Raw genomic sequence first — 17,496 nt, forward strand, 5'->3', positions numbered from 1 at the left:
GTAGATTAGGTCTTTTCACATAATCCCAAATTTCTTTGAGGCTTTGTTCATTTCTTTTTACTTTTTTCTCTAATCTTGCCTTCTCACTTTATTTCATTGAGTTGATCTTCAATCTCTGATATCCTTCCTTCCGCTTGGTCAATTCAGCTACTGAAACTTGTGCATGCTTCATGAAGCTCTCATGTTATGTTTCTCAGTTCCACCAATTCATTTACATTCCTCTCTACACTGTTTATTCTTACTAGCATTTCATCAAACCATTTTTCAAGGTTCTTAGTGTCTTTGCATTGTGTTAGAACATGTTCTTTTAGCTCAGAGAAGTTTATTATTACCCACCTTCTGAAGCCTGTTTCTGTCAATTCATCAGACTCATTGCTCCATTCAGCCTTGTTCCCTTGCTGGTGAGGAGCTGTGATCCCTTGGAGGAGAGGCGTTCTGGTTTTGGGTGTTTTCATGCTTTCTGCACTGGTTTCTTCACAACTTTGTGGATTTATCTACCTATAGTCTTTGTAGTTGGAGGTTTTCAGATGGGGTCTCTGGACATCCTTTTTGTTGATGATAAAGTTATTTCTGTTTCTTACTTTTCCTTCTAACAGTCAGGCCCCTCTGCTGTAGGACTGCTGGAGGTCCCCTCCAGACCCTGCTTGCCTGGGGATCACCTGTAGTGGCTGCAGAACAGTAAGGGTTGCTGCCAGTTTCTTCTTCTGTTAGCTCTATCCCAGAAGGATACCCGCCAGATGTCAGCCTGAGCTCTCCTTTATGACGTGTCTCTGGATATACAGGGTTCAGGGAGCTGCTTGAGGAGAGAGTCTGTCCCTTATAGAAGCTCAAGCGCTGAGCTGTGAGCTCTCTTGTTCCGTTCAGAGCTACTGGGCTGGTATGTTTAAGTCTGCTGCAGCAGAATTCATAACTGCCTCTTTTCCCCAGGTGCTCTGTCCTGGGAAGGTGGGACTTTATTTGTAAGTTCCTGTTATTCTGCTGCCTTTTTTCAGAGATGCTCTGCCCAGTGAGGAGGTAGCCTAGTCACAGTCTGCCAGCAGAGGCGTTGCTGAGCTGCCATGAGCTCTGCTCAGCTACTGTGTGAACTTCCTTGCAGTTTTGTTTATAGGGGTATAGTTAGAACTGTCTCTGTAATCGTGGACTGCCTCGGTAATGGTGGACTGCCTCAGTAATGGCAGCCTGCCTCAGTAGTGGTGGACTGGCTCAGTAACGGCAGATACTCTCCCCCAACAGAGCTGGACCATCCCGCGTCCAGCTGTGCTTGCTGTGAAACTCTCAATCCAGAGTGTTCCAGATTGCTGGTCTTTGTGTGGGTGGGACTGGCTGAGCCAGATCACCTGGCTCCCTGTTTCAGCCCCTTTTTTTCAGTTGAACGGGCGACTCTATCTCCCAGGCGTTCTAGTCACCAGTTGAAACAGTGCCCAGATTTGTGTGAGTATTTGTGGGAAGACCCTCTGCGCCGGCTGAAACAGCCATGCTGGAGACTCATGCTTTTTCACCCAGGAATCTCCTGGTCTGTGGGCAGTAAAAATTCATTTGAAAATACAGTCATCACTCACCCTCTGCGTTTTCACTGGGAACTGCAATCCAGAGCTGTTCCTATTCGGCCATCTTGGATGTGGACCTCTGTAACTTTTTTTAGTAAGATTAAGCACTTGGTTTTATACTCCTGCTAGGACAAATTATCCCAAGCCTATACTTCATCTTGTTATGCAGGAGTTGTCTCTGAGAAGCTAAAGGTGATGAGTGAATGAAGGCATGAGATATGAAACCACTAGTGATATACAAAATGCCCAACACTCCCAAAAAGCTTTGGGAGAGGGTGGTATTCTTTTAACATTATAAGTTGACAGGTAGGTGACCTCTCAATTATGACTATGTGAAGTGAGGGCCTTCAATAATTGAGAGCTATAGAAAGAGAATATATAATGAGTAAATATCATTCACTGTCCTAACTAATCTTTTAAACACTTTTATCTAAGTTTTTCTAAAATGAGAGTACTGTTCTTCAGAGACAGAAATATTATGTGAAGCATCTACACCTTAGTTGCTAGGAATGGACTGGGGTCACCCCATCTTTAAATGCTAAACCAGCCTTCCAAACAAGAACTACAATACTTGGGAAGGTAACAATCACAACCACGTTAACATTTATTGAACATATTTTATATACTTAGCTCTACATACTCCAAGACCTGCAGAAGATAGGAACAATATAAAATAATATGTAGTCTCTATACAAACATACACACACACACACACACACACACACACACACAAACACACACACACAAAAAGTATATACAGACCAGTGCTGGGTGTGATGGCTCATGCCTATAATGCCAACACTTCTGGAGGCTGAGGTGAGTGGATCACTTAAGGCCAGGAATTCAAAACCAGCCTGGCCAACATGGCAAAAGCCTGTCTCTACTAAAAATACAAAAATTAGCCAGGTGTGGTGGCACACAACTGTAGTCCCAGCTACTTGGGAGGCTGAGGCAAGATAATTGCTTAAACCCAGGAGGTGGAAGCTGCAGTGAGTCGAGATCACGCCACTCCACTCCAGGCTGGGTGACAAACTGAGACTCTGTCTAAATAAAATATATACAGACCCAAAAAGTTAAATAACACTATATGACAATTTATCATTGGGTTTCAAATAGATTAATATTATTAACATAAATAAGTGCCACAGGAGTTCACAGAAAAAGCTTCAAGAAGGATGTAATACTTCAGCTGGATCTTAAAAAACAAATCTTGAGTGAAAAAATAGGTAATGAAGGACATTCTGTTAATGTCAATGTTAGAGAAAGACTTGCATAAACACATTTTTTTGTCTTAAATAAATAAGGAAGATGTTAAATATTAACCTAAAGAGTTTGGACTTGATTTTGCCTGAAGGTGACAACCAAGGAAGATATACCAATAATGTTATTGTCAAAGAAAGACTACAAACAACTTCAGCAAAGTTCCGCAATGTGCAAAAATCACAAGGATTCCTATACACAAATAATAGACAAGCAGAGAGTCAAATCATGAGTGAACTCCCATTCACAATTGCTACAAAAAGAATAAAATACCTAGGAATACAATTTATAAGGGATGTGGAGGACCTCTTCAAGGAGAATTACAAACCATTCATTGCTCAAGGAAATAAGAGACGACACAAACAAATGGAAAAACATTCCATGCTCATGGATAGGAAGAATCAATTATCGTGAAAATGACCATACTGCCCAAAGTCATTTATAGTTTCAATGTTATTCTCATCAAGCTATCATTGACTTTCTTCAAAGAACTAGAAAAAAACTACTTTAAATTTCATATGGAACCAAAAAAGAGACTGTATACCCAAGACAATCCAAAACAAGAAAAAAGCTAGGGGCATCATGCTACCTGACTTCAAACTATGCTACAAGGCTACAGTAACCCAAACAGCATGGTACTGGTACCAAAACAGATATACAGACCAATAGGAGAGAACAGAGGCCTCCGTAACAACACCACACATCTACAACCATCTGATCTTTGACAAACCTGACAAAAACAAGCAATGGAGAAAGGATTCCCTATTTAGTAAACGGTGCTGGAAAACTGGCCAGCCATATGCAGAAAACAGAAACTGGACCCCTTCCTTACACCTTATAGAAAAATTAAAAATGAATTAAAGACTTAAACATAGGCCAGGTGCAGTGGCTCATACCTGTAATCCCAGCACTTTGGGAGGCCAAGGCAAGTAGATCACCTGGGGTCAGGAGTTCAAGACCAGCCTGACCAACATAGTGAAACCCTGTCTCTACTAAAAGTACAAAAATTACCTGGGCATGGAGGTGGGTGCCTGTAATGCCAGCTACTCAGGAGGTTGAGGCAGGAGAATCACTTGAACCTGGGAGGCAGAGGTTGCAGTGAGCCAAGGTCACACCACTGCACTCCAGCCTGGACAACAAGAGCAAAGACTCCATCTCCCCCCGCCAAAAAAAAAAAAATTTAAACATAAAACCTAAAACCATAAAACATCTACAAAAAAACCTAGGCAATACCAATACCATTCAGGACATAAGTATGGGCAAAGTCTTCATGACTAAAACACCAAAAGCAACTGCAGCAAAAGCCAAAATTGACAAATGGGATCTAAGTAAAGTAAAGAGCTTCTGCACAGCAAAAGAAACTATCATCAAAGAGGCAACCTACAGAAGGGGAGAAAATTTTTCGTATCTATCCATCTTTATCCATCTGACAAAGGTCTAATATCCAGAATCCATAAGGAACTTAAATTTACAAGAAAACAACAACCCCATCAAAAAGTAGATGAAGGATATGAACAGGCACTTCTCAAAAGAAGACATTTATGTGGCCAACAAACATATGAAAAAAAGCTCATCATCACTGGTCATTAATTTAAATCAAAACCACAATGAGATATCATCTCAAGCCAGTTAGAATGGCGATCATTAAAGTCTGGGAACAACAGATGCTGGTGGAGATGTGGAGAAATAGGAATGCTTTTACACTGTTGGTGGGAGTGTAAATTAGTTCAACCATTGTGGAAGACAGTGGGGTGATTCATCAAGAATCTAGAACCAGAAAAACCATTTGACCCAGCAATCCCATTACTGAGTATATGCCCAAAGGATTATAAATCATTCTACTATAAAGACACATGCACACGTATATTTATTGCAGCACTATTTAGAATAGCAAAGACTTGGAACCAACCCAAATGCCCATCAATGATAGACAAGATTAAGAAAATGTGGCACATATATACCATAGAATTCTATGCATCCATAAAAAACAATGAGTTCATGTCCTTTGCAGGGACATGGATGAAGCTGGAAACTATCATCCTCAGCAAACTAACACAGGAACAGAAAACCAAAAACTGCATGCTGTCACTCATAAGTAGGAATTGAACAATGAGAACACATGGACACAGAGAGGGGAACATCACACACTGCAGCCTGTTGCGGGGTGAGGGGAATGGGGAGGGAAAGCATTGGGATAAATACCTAATACATGCACGGCTTAAAACCTAGATGATGTGTTGATAGGTGCAGCAAACCACCATGGCACATCCTATGTAACAAACCTGCACGTTCAGCACATGTATCCCAGAACTTAAAGTAAAATAAAAAGACAGTACAGTTTTTTCACATTTTCCTTGAAAACACTGCTTCTCAAAGACAGATCAAAATTTTCTGGTACAGTTTTACATACAGCTCACTCTACTTAAAAGTGTCTCTAAGAACATGAAACATAAATACAAATAGTACAGCTCTCTTTTAAGCAATAAGTCAAAAAGAATATCTGTTTCATACATCTGGAGACAAAATAGTATTATAATTTTGTGTTTTCAAGATACGCCTCAAAATCCAACAGATTTGTTAATTCTACTCTTCTCAGAAACTTTGTGAATTTAAAATGTTTTAAAATTAAGTTTAAATTATTTACTTGTCAATGACTTTTCAGAATTTATTTGTGTAAGTTCCAGGATGAAAAATAGCCAGTAATTTTGAGTCTAAAAGACATGGGAACATTAGTTAACAAAGTGGAATGAAAAATATAAATAAAGCTAAGGACACTACTGCAAGATTTACTGTAAAAAGTTAACCTTTATTTGCATGCCAAATCAATGTATAAATATCTTTATTCACCTACTAAGTAAACTTTAGAGCTTATTAGTCTTTTCAGCTCGTATTATTACAAAGACGAGAAAAAATATTATCTTTGAAAAGACAAGGGCTGAAAATTCATAGAATAAATCAGGACTAAAACACACCGCAATCTTGCTATCAGGGAAAACCCAGTCCATGAGATCGACCCACAATCTAAGTTAAACAATTTATAAGGATTTTACACCATCTTAGTAACAAGACTGTGTGACACAGTCTAAGAAAATAGACCTAATTTACTGTTAATGCCACTCTAGAATGAAAAACCTACATTTTACAGTGTCTTTCAATTCCAAAAGCACTTTCATATGCATTATCTCATTTGGCCCTCACAAGTATCCTGTAACATAGAGAAAGAAGGTAATTTTTACCTTTCTTACCAATGATGAAAAAGTTTGTTAGTAGCAAATCTTGAAATTGAATCTGCATGTTCTCATTCAATTAGATGGCCATTCAACATACTGCCTGTCCAGCGAATGTAAGTGTACAGGCTCAGCACATTTCAAGGGTAAAGGTAAAACTCCCCAGTTCTATTCACAGCATAAACTGGGTTATTTTTATTATGCCTGCAATACGAAGATGAGTTTACTGATTCTATTTTTCTTTTTCCATACATACTTTGTTTAAGGGTACTCTACCCTTACCTAATGAAGGTAGAAATTTAATAGAGACATTTACATGCAGCAAAGTTGGCAGAGAAGTAAATTTATATTAACCGATTTTTTAAACAAACCTTTCCATAAAAATAACATAAGTACTCTCAACAGACTGTATTTTAAAATATCAATTAAAAATGGTGATCTTAAAAGGAATTAGAAAGCATCCGCAGCTGTCAGAAATTCATCTGAATCATAAGATTATATAGTTTTGATAGATAAATAATATTTTGGGCACATGAAATAAGTGAACGTTCCATTGTCATACCCCTAGACCATCTTTTGTAGAGAATTTTCTCACACACATAAAGAGTTCACATGCAAAACAAACTGTAACAAAAAGTATTCAAGAAAATCTTTCAACAATGCTGAAATACTTTAACTACATAACGTATTTTCTGTGCTGTGCCTACTGTGAATTACTTCTCTACCAAGAACTTACTCATACTAAGGATGCACAAAGCAAAGCAAATACCATACAAACAATTATTTAATCTTATTTCTCACAATCCTCAGTTATTTGGTAACAATTCAAAGTAGTCATGAATTACACTAATGACAGGAATATGTTCTGATAAATTCATTGTTAGGCAATTTCATTGCTGTGTGAACACAAGTTACTTACACAAATTTAAATGGCATAGCCTACTATATACCTAGGCAATATGGTACAGCCTATTGCTTCTGGGCTATGAACCTGTACAAAATGTTACCATACTGAATACTGTAAACAACTGTAACACAATAGTGTTTGTATATCTAAACATATCTAAACATAAAAAAAGGTAAGGTAAAAATATGGTATTATAATCTATGGGACTACCTCCTTATATATAGTCTCATTGGCAGAAATTTTGTTTAGCCAGTGCATGACTGTAACATTTAAAATACATCCCTAGGATATACTGTGACATTCAAATGTTAACATTATATTGATTCAGAAAGGATAACTTTCTAATACATTTCCTATTCTTGTAGTCCACATGTAAAAACATATAAAAATCACATTTCATGAATTTAGTTAAGTCATTTATGTGAATGCAGTTTTAGAAAGGAAGTTTAACATACCAATTTTTTTTTTTTTTTTGAGACAAAGTCTTGCTCTGTCGCCAGGCTGAAGTGTGGTGGTGCAATCTGAGCCTGAATCAAACTGAATTCGCCTCCCAGGTTCAAGCAATTCTCCTGCCTCAGCCTCTTAAGTAGCTGAGACTACAGGGGCACACCACCCCACCAGCTAATTTTTGTATTTTTGTAGAGACGGGGTTTTACTATGTTGACCAGGATGGTCTTGATCTCTTACCCTCGTGATCCACCTGCCTCGGCTAACATACCAATTTTTAATTATATCATATAGAAAGCCAAATTTCTAAAACTGAATAAAAGCTACTGTGTGATGGGTTACATGGTGGGTAAATATGTCAAATGTATAGCATTGAGGTATCTGCATCATACGTACAGTATCTTCATAGTTTGCTTCTGCAGCCCTTTCCAAAGTTGAGGTCTTTCTTCTACCATTCAGTATCACAGTGGTTACCTAGACTTTACTTATTCATTTATTTTATACTTCTGTTCAGCTAAACAGGCCTAGGCTTTCTTCTACATATTGAGGATACAGCAGTCAGCAAGATAGACAAGGTTCCTGTCTTCACAAAATATATGTATGTCAGTGAGAGGAAAGACAAACAAGTGGGCAAACATACATCAGACAGAAATAAGTATTACTTTAAATAAATAAATAAATAAGCCGGACGTGGTGGCTCACACCTGTAATTCCAGTACTTTTGGAGGCCGAGGTGGGTGGATTACCCAAGTTCAGGAGTTCGAGACCACTCTGAACATGGTGAAACCCTGTCTCTACTAAAAATACAAATAATAGCTGGGTGTGGTGGCAGGCACCTGTAATCCCAGCTACTCGGGAAGCTGAGGCAGGAGAACTGCTTGAACCCAGGAAGCAGAGGTTGCAGTGAGCCAAGATAGCAGCACTGCACTCTAGCCTGGTGGACAAGAGCAAGACTGAGTTAAATAAATAAATAAATAAATAAATAAGCAAGCAAGCAAGCAAGCAAGGTAAGAAGACAGAAAATGATGGCGAAAGGGATTGTTTTTGGTAGGGTAGGCAGGAAAGTCTCTCTTGGGAAATGACTGGCAAAGAACACAAAAAGCTCTGTGGAAGACATTCCAGGGAAAGGGAACATCAGGTGAAAAAGTCCTTGAAATGGGACTAAGCTTGGTGCACATCAGCAAGATCAGAGTGAAGAAAGGGGAACCTGGTAAGAAATGAGTTGAGAGAGAGGTAAGCAGGGATCGATCAAGCAGGGCCTTAGAGGCCATGCCAAGGAGTGTGTATTTTATTATAAGGGCAAGGGAAAGCCACCATAGGGTTTAAGGAGAGGAAGTACAAATTCTGATTTATGTTTTTAAAAAATCACTAAGACCATAGAGAATACTGTAGAAGGAAAAATATAGGATAAAGAAAACTAATGATGAAGGTATCACGTTTCTTTAGTTCCTGGATTTTTGGACAAAAGGTAGGTAGCATGCAGTACCTATAACAACAGACTCACAAAACTTAATTTACGGTTATTCTTTGATAATGAAATTAGGAAGAAAAATGTAAAGGATAGGATCAGATATCCATAGATATTACTCAAGACACTGATGGTGGATATGAAATAGAAGTCTCATGGAAAGACTCCAAAAATAAAGTATAACCTCAAATAAATATTCCTGGATTGTATCTAGTAACTAAAAGATTGTAGGCAATCAGTTTTACAATATATGTTATTTTTTAAATGAGTTAAAAATTAGAGTGCTATACATTAAAGAATGCAAACTGTCTGTTGGTACATTTTAAATTTTTTGCTTTGTATTTTTTTATTTGAATTAGTTGCTAACACTGAGAAGTAAGATGATTTCACATGAAAATCCAGGTTTGTCTTCACCTCAAAATTCAGCAGCTCTAGCACCTTTTATTCTTGCAAGGCAACAATCTTGAAGGTGACCAATTCTATTTATTCTTACAAAATTCTACTAGTAGCTTCTCTAAAAATAAATGAAAGAATTCTTTTACTTTACTTTTTGAGTAACATGAGACTTTTTATGTTGCTTCAAAAAGAAAAGAAAGCATTTATCCTTTTGCCAACTTAAATATATTCCACTACATCTATGAAGAACTCATTATGAAACAATACTGCTATGAAGAGTTTAGAGTCCAGGTAAATAATTCTAAAAGCAAAGACCAGGCACTATGGTTCACACCTGTAATCCCAGCACTTTGGGAGGCTGAGGCAAGTGGATCACAAAGTCAGCAGTTTGAGACCAGCCTGACCAACATGGTGAAACCCTGTCTCTACTAAAAATACAAAAAATTAGCCAGGCATAGGGGCACGTGCCTGGAATCCCAGCTACTCAAGAGGCTGAAGGAGGAGAATCACTTGAACCCAGGAGGCGGAGGCCGTAGTGAGCCGAGGTCATGCCATGGCACTCCAGTCTGGGCGACAGAGCAAGACTCCGTCTCAAAAAGTACTAATAATTCTAAAGGCACAGGAACACTTGCAGATTCTAGTGAGTATTTTTTGTGCAACCAACCCGAAAGGCAAATGCTGAATCCAAGATCTGAGGTGTCCAACAAGTTCCTAGTTTTCAGCAAGGTGACCTGCACCTCCATACCTTTATGCATGAAAGCAATTATTTCTTACAACTTCACAGGACTTAAAAAAGTGCAGAGCAAGTCCCTTTGCCCAGGGCATTAGCTGCCATCTATAGAGCTAATCCACTATTCAGACAGATACTCAGAACATACTGCTAAATATAAGAAATGAGAATCAAATCAACTAAGTCCTCTCAAAAGGATGTTATTTCATATAAAATCTATAATAAAGCATTTTAAAATGTATCACATCCTCTCCTTTTCTAAGCCATCTGACAAGTCAGACGAGACTCCTTAGGTCTACTTTAAGTTACTTTGTACTATTTGCTAGATAACACATCAATGTATGGTGTTCAAAAACAAGAAACAGTTGTACTCTACAAGTCTATAGAAATGACAGTACACTACGAGCTAAGACCATGAGATGAGAGCAAAGTATTATCTGATAAGCTTTTCTTTTTCCTCATAAATACTATCAGAAACATAATTTAGCGCCCCAGAAAGCAACAAGCTAAAATTAAGACTTAAATAGATGTAAAATATTTTTAATGCAAAAGAAATAAAAATATATCTCAAATGTACATGCATGAATATCTATGGCAGATTTTGGAGTCTACTTTTATGGAACACACTTCATGAAAATAAGCTTTGCTTCTACTTAAACATTTCAAAACATTAAATGTGTAATCGTTTTCCCAATGGCATATGGTTTGAATTGATACTGGTAAATAATTATACATCAAATGAAACTACACTGAACTAAATGTTAGTAAAAGTGACAAAATACTAGCAATATAAACCATTACATGGGTGTATGCCATATTACCAGGTGAAAAAAATTCTTGCAATTAAAGTCTTTCATTATTTATTTCACTTGTATGTACTTACATCTTACACATGTTTATTTAGTAATATCAATCTGAGGCATCATTTTGAAAATATAATTAACTGGCTACTAAAACAGAATGGATGTGTATGTTTGATTATTTTTCTCTATATTTCAAAAAATTTGGTCTTTGTTAGTTGTGTTTAACTGCCATCTAGAGTTAAAATGAATCAATTTCTTTTCCCCTCTAATACTCCTCTTCAAAATTTTAGGAATACAGGCAAACATGTTTAACCTCTATTTCACATCAAACAATTATTCAACAGACAACAAAACTGTAAAAGAATAACTTTATACAATTTTTCAAATTACTGTTAACAATTCCACCTGCTGCAAATATTTTGACTAAAAATTGAAACTTACATTTAAACTAATTAAAACACTATTTTTGACTATATAAACAAGACAGCGAACAACCTAATATATATCTGGACTTTGGGAAATACATTGAAAACTTCATGTTAATTTACAGTGTATTTCACGGCCTACAGTTTTTTTCCAGAGTCCAAGAAAAGCAGACTCAAAAACATATTCAGTACTTTTTTTCACATCGAAAAATATGACTATGAATATTAGCTAAATCCCAAGTGCACATTCAACTAATTAAACTTTTTAATATTCTTATGTTAAAGGTAGCATTCAAATCCCAATTTCAGCAGGGAGTTTGTAAGACTAAGCCATCAGTACAATTACTCAGCTTTCAATTTAAGAAAGTCATTATTAAAAATCAATTTTAAAAAGGAATACTGAAGAGAAAAATAAAATTAGATTCAAAAATAAGACTTGATGCCTTAGCACAGAAGAAACGTATTCACATGAAGTGTTCCAAAAATTAGGTAAAACGTTACTGTTCTCATAGAAATAAAGGGGATGGGTTTTTTTTTTTTAATTATCCCAAATGCATTAAACCACAACAGCCTTTTCTTTTTTTTTTTTTTTTTTTGAGGCGGAGTTTCACTCTTGTTACCCAGGCTGGAGTGCAATGGTGCGATCTTGGCTCACCGCAACCTCCGCCTCCTGGGTTCAGGCAATTCTCCTGCCTCTGCCTCCTGAGTAGCTGGGATTACAGGCACGTGCCACCATGCCCAGCTAATTTTTTGTATTTTTAGTAGAGACGGGGGTTTCACCATGTTGATCAGGATGGTCTCGATCTCTTGACCTTGTGATCCACCCGCCTCGGCCTCCCAAAGTGCTGGGATTACAGGCTTGAGCCACCGCGCCCGGCCCCCTCACAACAGCCTTTTCTAACAATATTTTTACAGATCATTAGATCCTGAAGTTGCAATCCAGTAAAACTGCAACTCTTGTTCTTTCGAAGGAAATTATATAAAAGTTTTCGAGTGGATGAACACAGCAAACAGTGATGTTGAAAAACTGGCTGGTGCAAAGAGCCTTGAATGTCTTCAATAAACACAATTGTAGAGAATTACAAAAAGGTGGGTGGGAATGGCAGCATATAATACTTATCAAGTACAGTACTCAAGTATACATTTTAAAAGGTTCTTAATTGTTTGCTCAATTGTGGACTAAGTTATTACAGGATCATAAGAATCAAAGGGGAATAGAGAGGGAAAAAAAATAATAAACAAGCCTGAAGGCCATGAGCGAGAAAATGCCTGCTTCAAGAAAAGCCTGGGTTAAACAGTCATAGAGACTAGTGAATGTACTGAGAGTCACTGGAAAATCAAGGAGATAGGACCAAAAAAATAAAAAAAACCTTCTATAACTTATATATAGCTGAAAAAGTTTCTGTTTAAGACAAAGGGTTTGTTTGAGCTCTAAATTACTGAAATTTGTGAAGTAAAAAGCACAGATGGTCCCTGACTTACAACAGTTCGAGTTATAATTTACTGACTTTACAATAGGTTTATAGGGTATTAAATACATTTTTGACTTAGGATATTTTTGACTTATAATAGGTTTATCAGGATGTAACCTAATCAAACATTAGGGAACATGTCCATACACATTTACTATGTATACTGTTGGGGCTTAGAACACAACGCTGCAAAATGTATGGTGTTATGGCATGCTGAAAACTTTGAACCATAACAGAATACGCCTTAGAAGTTACCTCAGAATCAAGGACTTTCTTCTTTTTTTTTTAAAATTATCCCAAATGCATTAAACCACAACAGGTTTTTGCTTTGTGACCACGGCTGGTTTGAACTCCTGGCCTCAAGCAATCTTCCTACTTCAGCCTCCCAAAGTGCTTTGATTATAGCTCTAAACCAGAGGACACCTAAAATCCCGGAATCAAGGACTTTCTCATCTCTCCTGTCTTCTCTTCTCCCCATTCACATTACAGGGTGAAATTTAACTAATATTCCTTTTGGTAGGCCTTAAGACCTGGCCCACCAAAGATAACATAATTGCCTTCCATCATCTCCTTGAAATTTTATTACCAGGAAAGAAGATTGAGGCACGTAATCACCTCTGAAGGGATTTTGTTTTGCCCCTTGGGCTCATTCAAATTACAAAGAGAATCATTTACAAGCTAATACTTCTATCTCCCGAACCCACTCATCTTCCCTCACCATTTATCATTTCTCTAAAAACTGCATACAGCACCCCTTACACCATTTCCCTCTCACACCTCAGTATTTAAACCTCAGCCATCTGGCCCCTCTTTGAGTCTCGTATTTTATATGGTTCCTGTGTTTATGCACATTAAGTAGATTTGTATGCTATATCAGTCCATTCTCACACTGCTAATAAAGACATACCCAAGACTGGGTAATTTAGAAAGAAAACAGGTTTAATCGACTCACAGTTCTTTATGGCTGGGGAGGCCTCAGGAAACTTACAGTCGAGGTGGAAGACATCTCTTCACAGGGTGTCAGAAGAGACAATGAGTGCCCAAGCCAAGGGGGAAACCCCTTATAAAACCATCAGATCTATCGAGAACTCACTATCAGGAGGACACTATGGGGGAAACCACTCCCATGATTCAATTATCTCTACTTGGTCCTACCCTTGACACATGGGGATTATTATAATTCAAGATGAGATCTGGGTATGGACACAGGGCCAAAGCATATCATATGCCTTTTCCTCTTATTAACCTGTTTGTCAGTCATTTCCACAAAGCTTCAAAGAGAAGGGAAGCTTTCCCTCACCCACTATAATACAACAAATGATTTCCTAAGAATCATCATGTGTGCTTTCAATTCAAAATTTCTAATATTTTCTCAAGTGCATTTTACAACTACTGAGGTTTTTGTTTTTCCAAGGAAGGCATATGCAAAGTCTCACTGGCAATCTCTAGGATTGAGCATAGTTTTATCAGCAAGACCTTGTTATCTCAGCCAAGAATGTCTAGAATATAAGCATCAACTGTGAGAATGTTTTCTCTATTGTAGCATTTTATCTGATTGAACCTAAATTGATACCTGGTTCACTAACAAAAGCTCTAAAGAATAATCTGCTTATAAATTCTCTCCACTCAATATCCATCAAGGGCCAATTTAAAGCATTTCAGATATATTTTGAGTATAGACTATTTTACCATAATAAAGTCAACAGAACACAATTATAAAACAAGGTAAACTTCTGATTATTTTATTTCAAAGTAAAGAAAAGAACACAGACAACTGGACACACTTAACCAAATTTCATCCGAGATTTCCTGAAATAGGAAGAAAAACTGTCAGTCATGAGCTAATTTTTTAGTACTTGTCTACCCGGAGTAAACTCAAAGGGGGTCTATAAAGATGGCCTTTATATAAACTATAACAGAATTTACTGTTAACAACTTGGAGTATTTGAAATAGTCAAGGATTCTGCAATTCTTTATGTCTTACTCTTTACAGCTGGTCCTTCCTTTTTCATCCTCAAGCCTTCCTTTTCTGTCTTCATTTCTATTCTCTACTCACCAGTCTTACCTCCTCCAATAATTTTGTCTCTTTATTATTATCAAACCTCCATTTTCAAATTATTTGGCATCAGAAATGAAATCTTCAAAATTAAGAAAAATGAGGAGAAAATATTCTTCCCAATGCTTCCTCTCCACTAGGCCTCACACCAGATGTACTCTCATGAACACATTTCTATGCAAGCTGCTTCCCTCAGAACACTCCACACCACACTCTCCTGCCACCTGATATGCCCAATCACAAAAACAGACTTCCAGATAAGCCCATTTTTCAAGGTCCACCTCAGTCTTTCAAAATGCTGTCGACACTATTCCAGTTGATAGTGCTCTCTCCTTTTTTCTCTATCATTCTCATAGTCGGCATACTTTCTAATGATATAATCTCAAGATAACGTACAGAATTACTTAGAATACTAACATCACATGGCTTGGAGTTCATTTATTAGCAGTGTGATCTTAAGTAAATCATTTCTCTAAACCTCAATTTTCTCAGCTATAAAAATAAGGATAATAAGACTTCGGCACCCTGGCTCACAGGGTCTTTATGAGAATAAGGTAATTCATGGAAAATGCCTGGTACGGAATAAACATTCCATAACCATCTTTATGTTTTTGGCCATCATCTTCCAGCTTTTTGTGTACACCTTAAAAGCCCAGCCAGATTCTAGGCTCTTAAGGGCAGATTACATTTTACAGATGTTTAATACATACATCTTTATAGAATGTATGACTAAATGATACTATGTTTTCTAAATAATGAAGCTAAGGGGGCAATTACAGAAGATTATATGACCCTGAGTAGATAATCATAGCATGCTGGTGCATAGAACTAGTCCAGGGGATAGAAAACAGTAAATTCACAACACCTTTGCAGATTGTCTCATTATGGGTCAGCTGTTACTTAGTAGGTTGCAATAATTTTCATGGCAGGCTATAAATACCTCACTACAGAAAGTACCCAAACTTATCTGATAAGTATAGAAGCTGTATATTAATAGAAACACTGTTGCCAGAGATTCTTTCTCACCAGCTTGGTGACTCAAAGAAAGGATCAGCTGTGGGCAATATGAGAAGGGCAGCTATTGCAGCAGATCTTTAAATAGGAAGTAAGCACTTTTATTGGAAGCTATAAAATAAATTATCAAAGCCTATCTAGATAACCTCCAAGTGTCTGTGATATAGTCCTGATTACTGTTCTAAAAACTGCAAGAAAACTCCGAAGGTATTCCTTTGTTCACAGCTAAGGCAGATGATAACCTAAAACAGTTGGGCTCAAAGTTGAAAGAGCTGGATTTGTCGCAACTGTGTTACTATGCAAACTTACACAAAGCAGGGAGGTCAGCAGTTTGTCAAGCAACATAGAAATGCTGTAATGAGCTCGCAGTTATTATTTTTACGCAACCCATTACCAACTTAAGAAAAATCCTTATTTTAAAGGTACATAAAAAATAAACAAGCATTTCTTGTAAACATGCAAAAGCTCTATTTCATTCCTAGAACACAGGACCACTCAAGGGTCTACTTTTCATCTTTACTAAGTGGTAAGGGTAAGGAACAGTAAAATCAAAGTTCTTATAAAGTGAAGATAGAGTGCTTTGAAATTATGATGAATGTGAATGGGGAGGAATTATTTTATTCATTCATTCAAAAACATTTACTGATCACCTACATGTCAGGCAGTTCCGGTTGCTGAAGATACAGCAGCAAAGCAGAGACAAAAATATCTGTTCTTACAATGTTCAAATTCTAGTGGTGGGTGCACTGGTAAACAAATAAACGAGTGATTACATACTATATGCAATGTTACTGTGTTGTGGAAAAAAATAAGGCAGAAGGATAGGGAGCCAGCAGGTGGGGATCTTATGTTGGGGACTGAAAGAATGCTCTTGTGAGGAAGAAGATTGAACGATACAAGGAATTGAATCTATATAACTGTCTGAAGAAGGGGCTTTCCAAACAAAGGAAGCATTGAGTGCAGAAGTCCTGAAGCAAGAGCTAAGTTTTATGTAGATATTCTAGGAGAAGAAATTAAAAATACACTTTGGGTTGGAGTCCTAGCTCTTTGTCTTTTACCAGCAGAATAACCTTCATAAAGAAAACACCTTTACCTCTCTCGAACCTGTTTCTTCCTCTGTAAACTAGAGGACTGACACTACCGCGTACTTCATTTGTTTCAAGGAATAAAAATGCTTAAGAAATGAACTTTACAGCACCGATACTACAAAGACAGGCTTGTCTCCGTGGCTGTCAAATGAAGCTAATGGTACCCATTTTACAGGGCGTTGCGGGGACCCAATCAGCTAACCCACGCAAATATGGCGACTCACACCGGGAAACTCAAGACGAGATAGAGCAGTATTACTGTCACCACGCAGGCACTTCCTGCTGCTCTGCTCAGTGTGAGACGCCCAGGACAAAGCACCTCGAAGCTGCTGCATAGGCATTCACTGAATAAACCGACTGCCTGCAAATTCCACTAACTTTGGACCACTCGGCCGAGTTTTTCACACTTCTGCATTCTGCTGGGACATTTCAGCTGCAAAGAAACCAGCTTCACTCTCTGAAGCGTTTACCCTCAGAATAACCTTTATAAAGGTTTAAACTTTAAAAGGTCTTGAAATGGAGCTACTACCAGACGGCCTTTCCCTTTTCAAGCCAACGTCCCGCCCGCCTCGTACCACATGCCCACCTTCTGGTCGCTGGGGCTACACTTCAGGAAACTTTCGCGCTTCCACGTTAGGAAACTTCTGGCGGCCCTT

The 17,496-nt window shown here is 37.7% G+C and overlaps 1 long non-coding RNA gene across 1 annotated transcript in view; it reads right to left on the bottom strand.

The window, feature by feature from the left end:
* Nucleotides 1–17,485, bottom strand: part of LOC141585380 (uncharacterized) — a 28,145-nt gene extending 10,660 nt beyond the window's left edge. The window contains exon 1 of the long non-coding RNA XR_012518805.1: nt 17,427–17,485. This is a non-coding gene — a long non-coding RNA (uncharacterized LOC141585380). The remainder of the gene's footprint in view (nt 1–17,426) is intronic.
* Between the last annotated feature and the right edge of the window lie 11 nt (nt 17,486–17,496).

This window comes from Saimiri boliviensis, chromosome 8 (genome assembly GCF_048565385.1).
Source record: "Saimiri boliviensis isolate mSaiBol1 chromosome 8, mSaiBol1.pri, whole genome shotgun sequence".
Lineage (NCBI taxonomy): Eukaryota > Metazoa > Chordata > Mammalia > Primates > Cebidae > Saimiri > Saimiri boliviensis.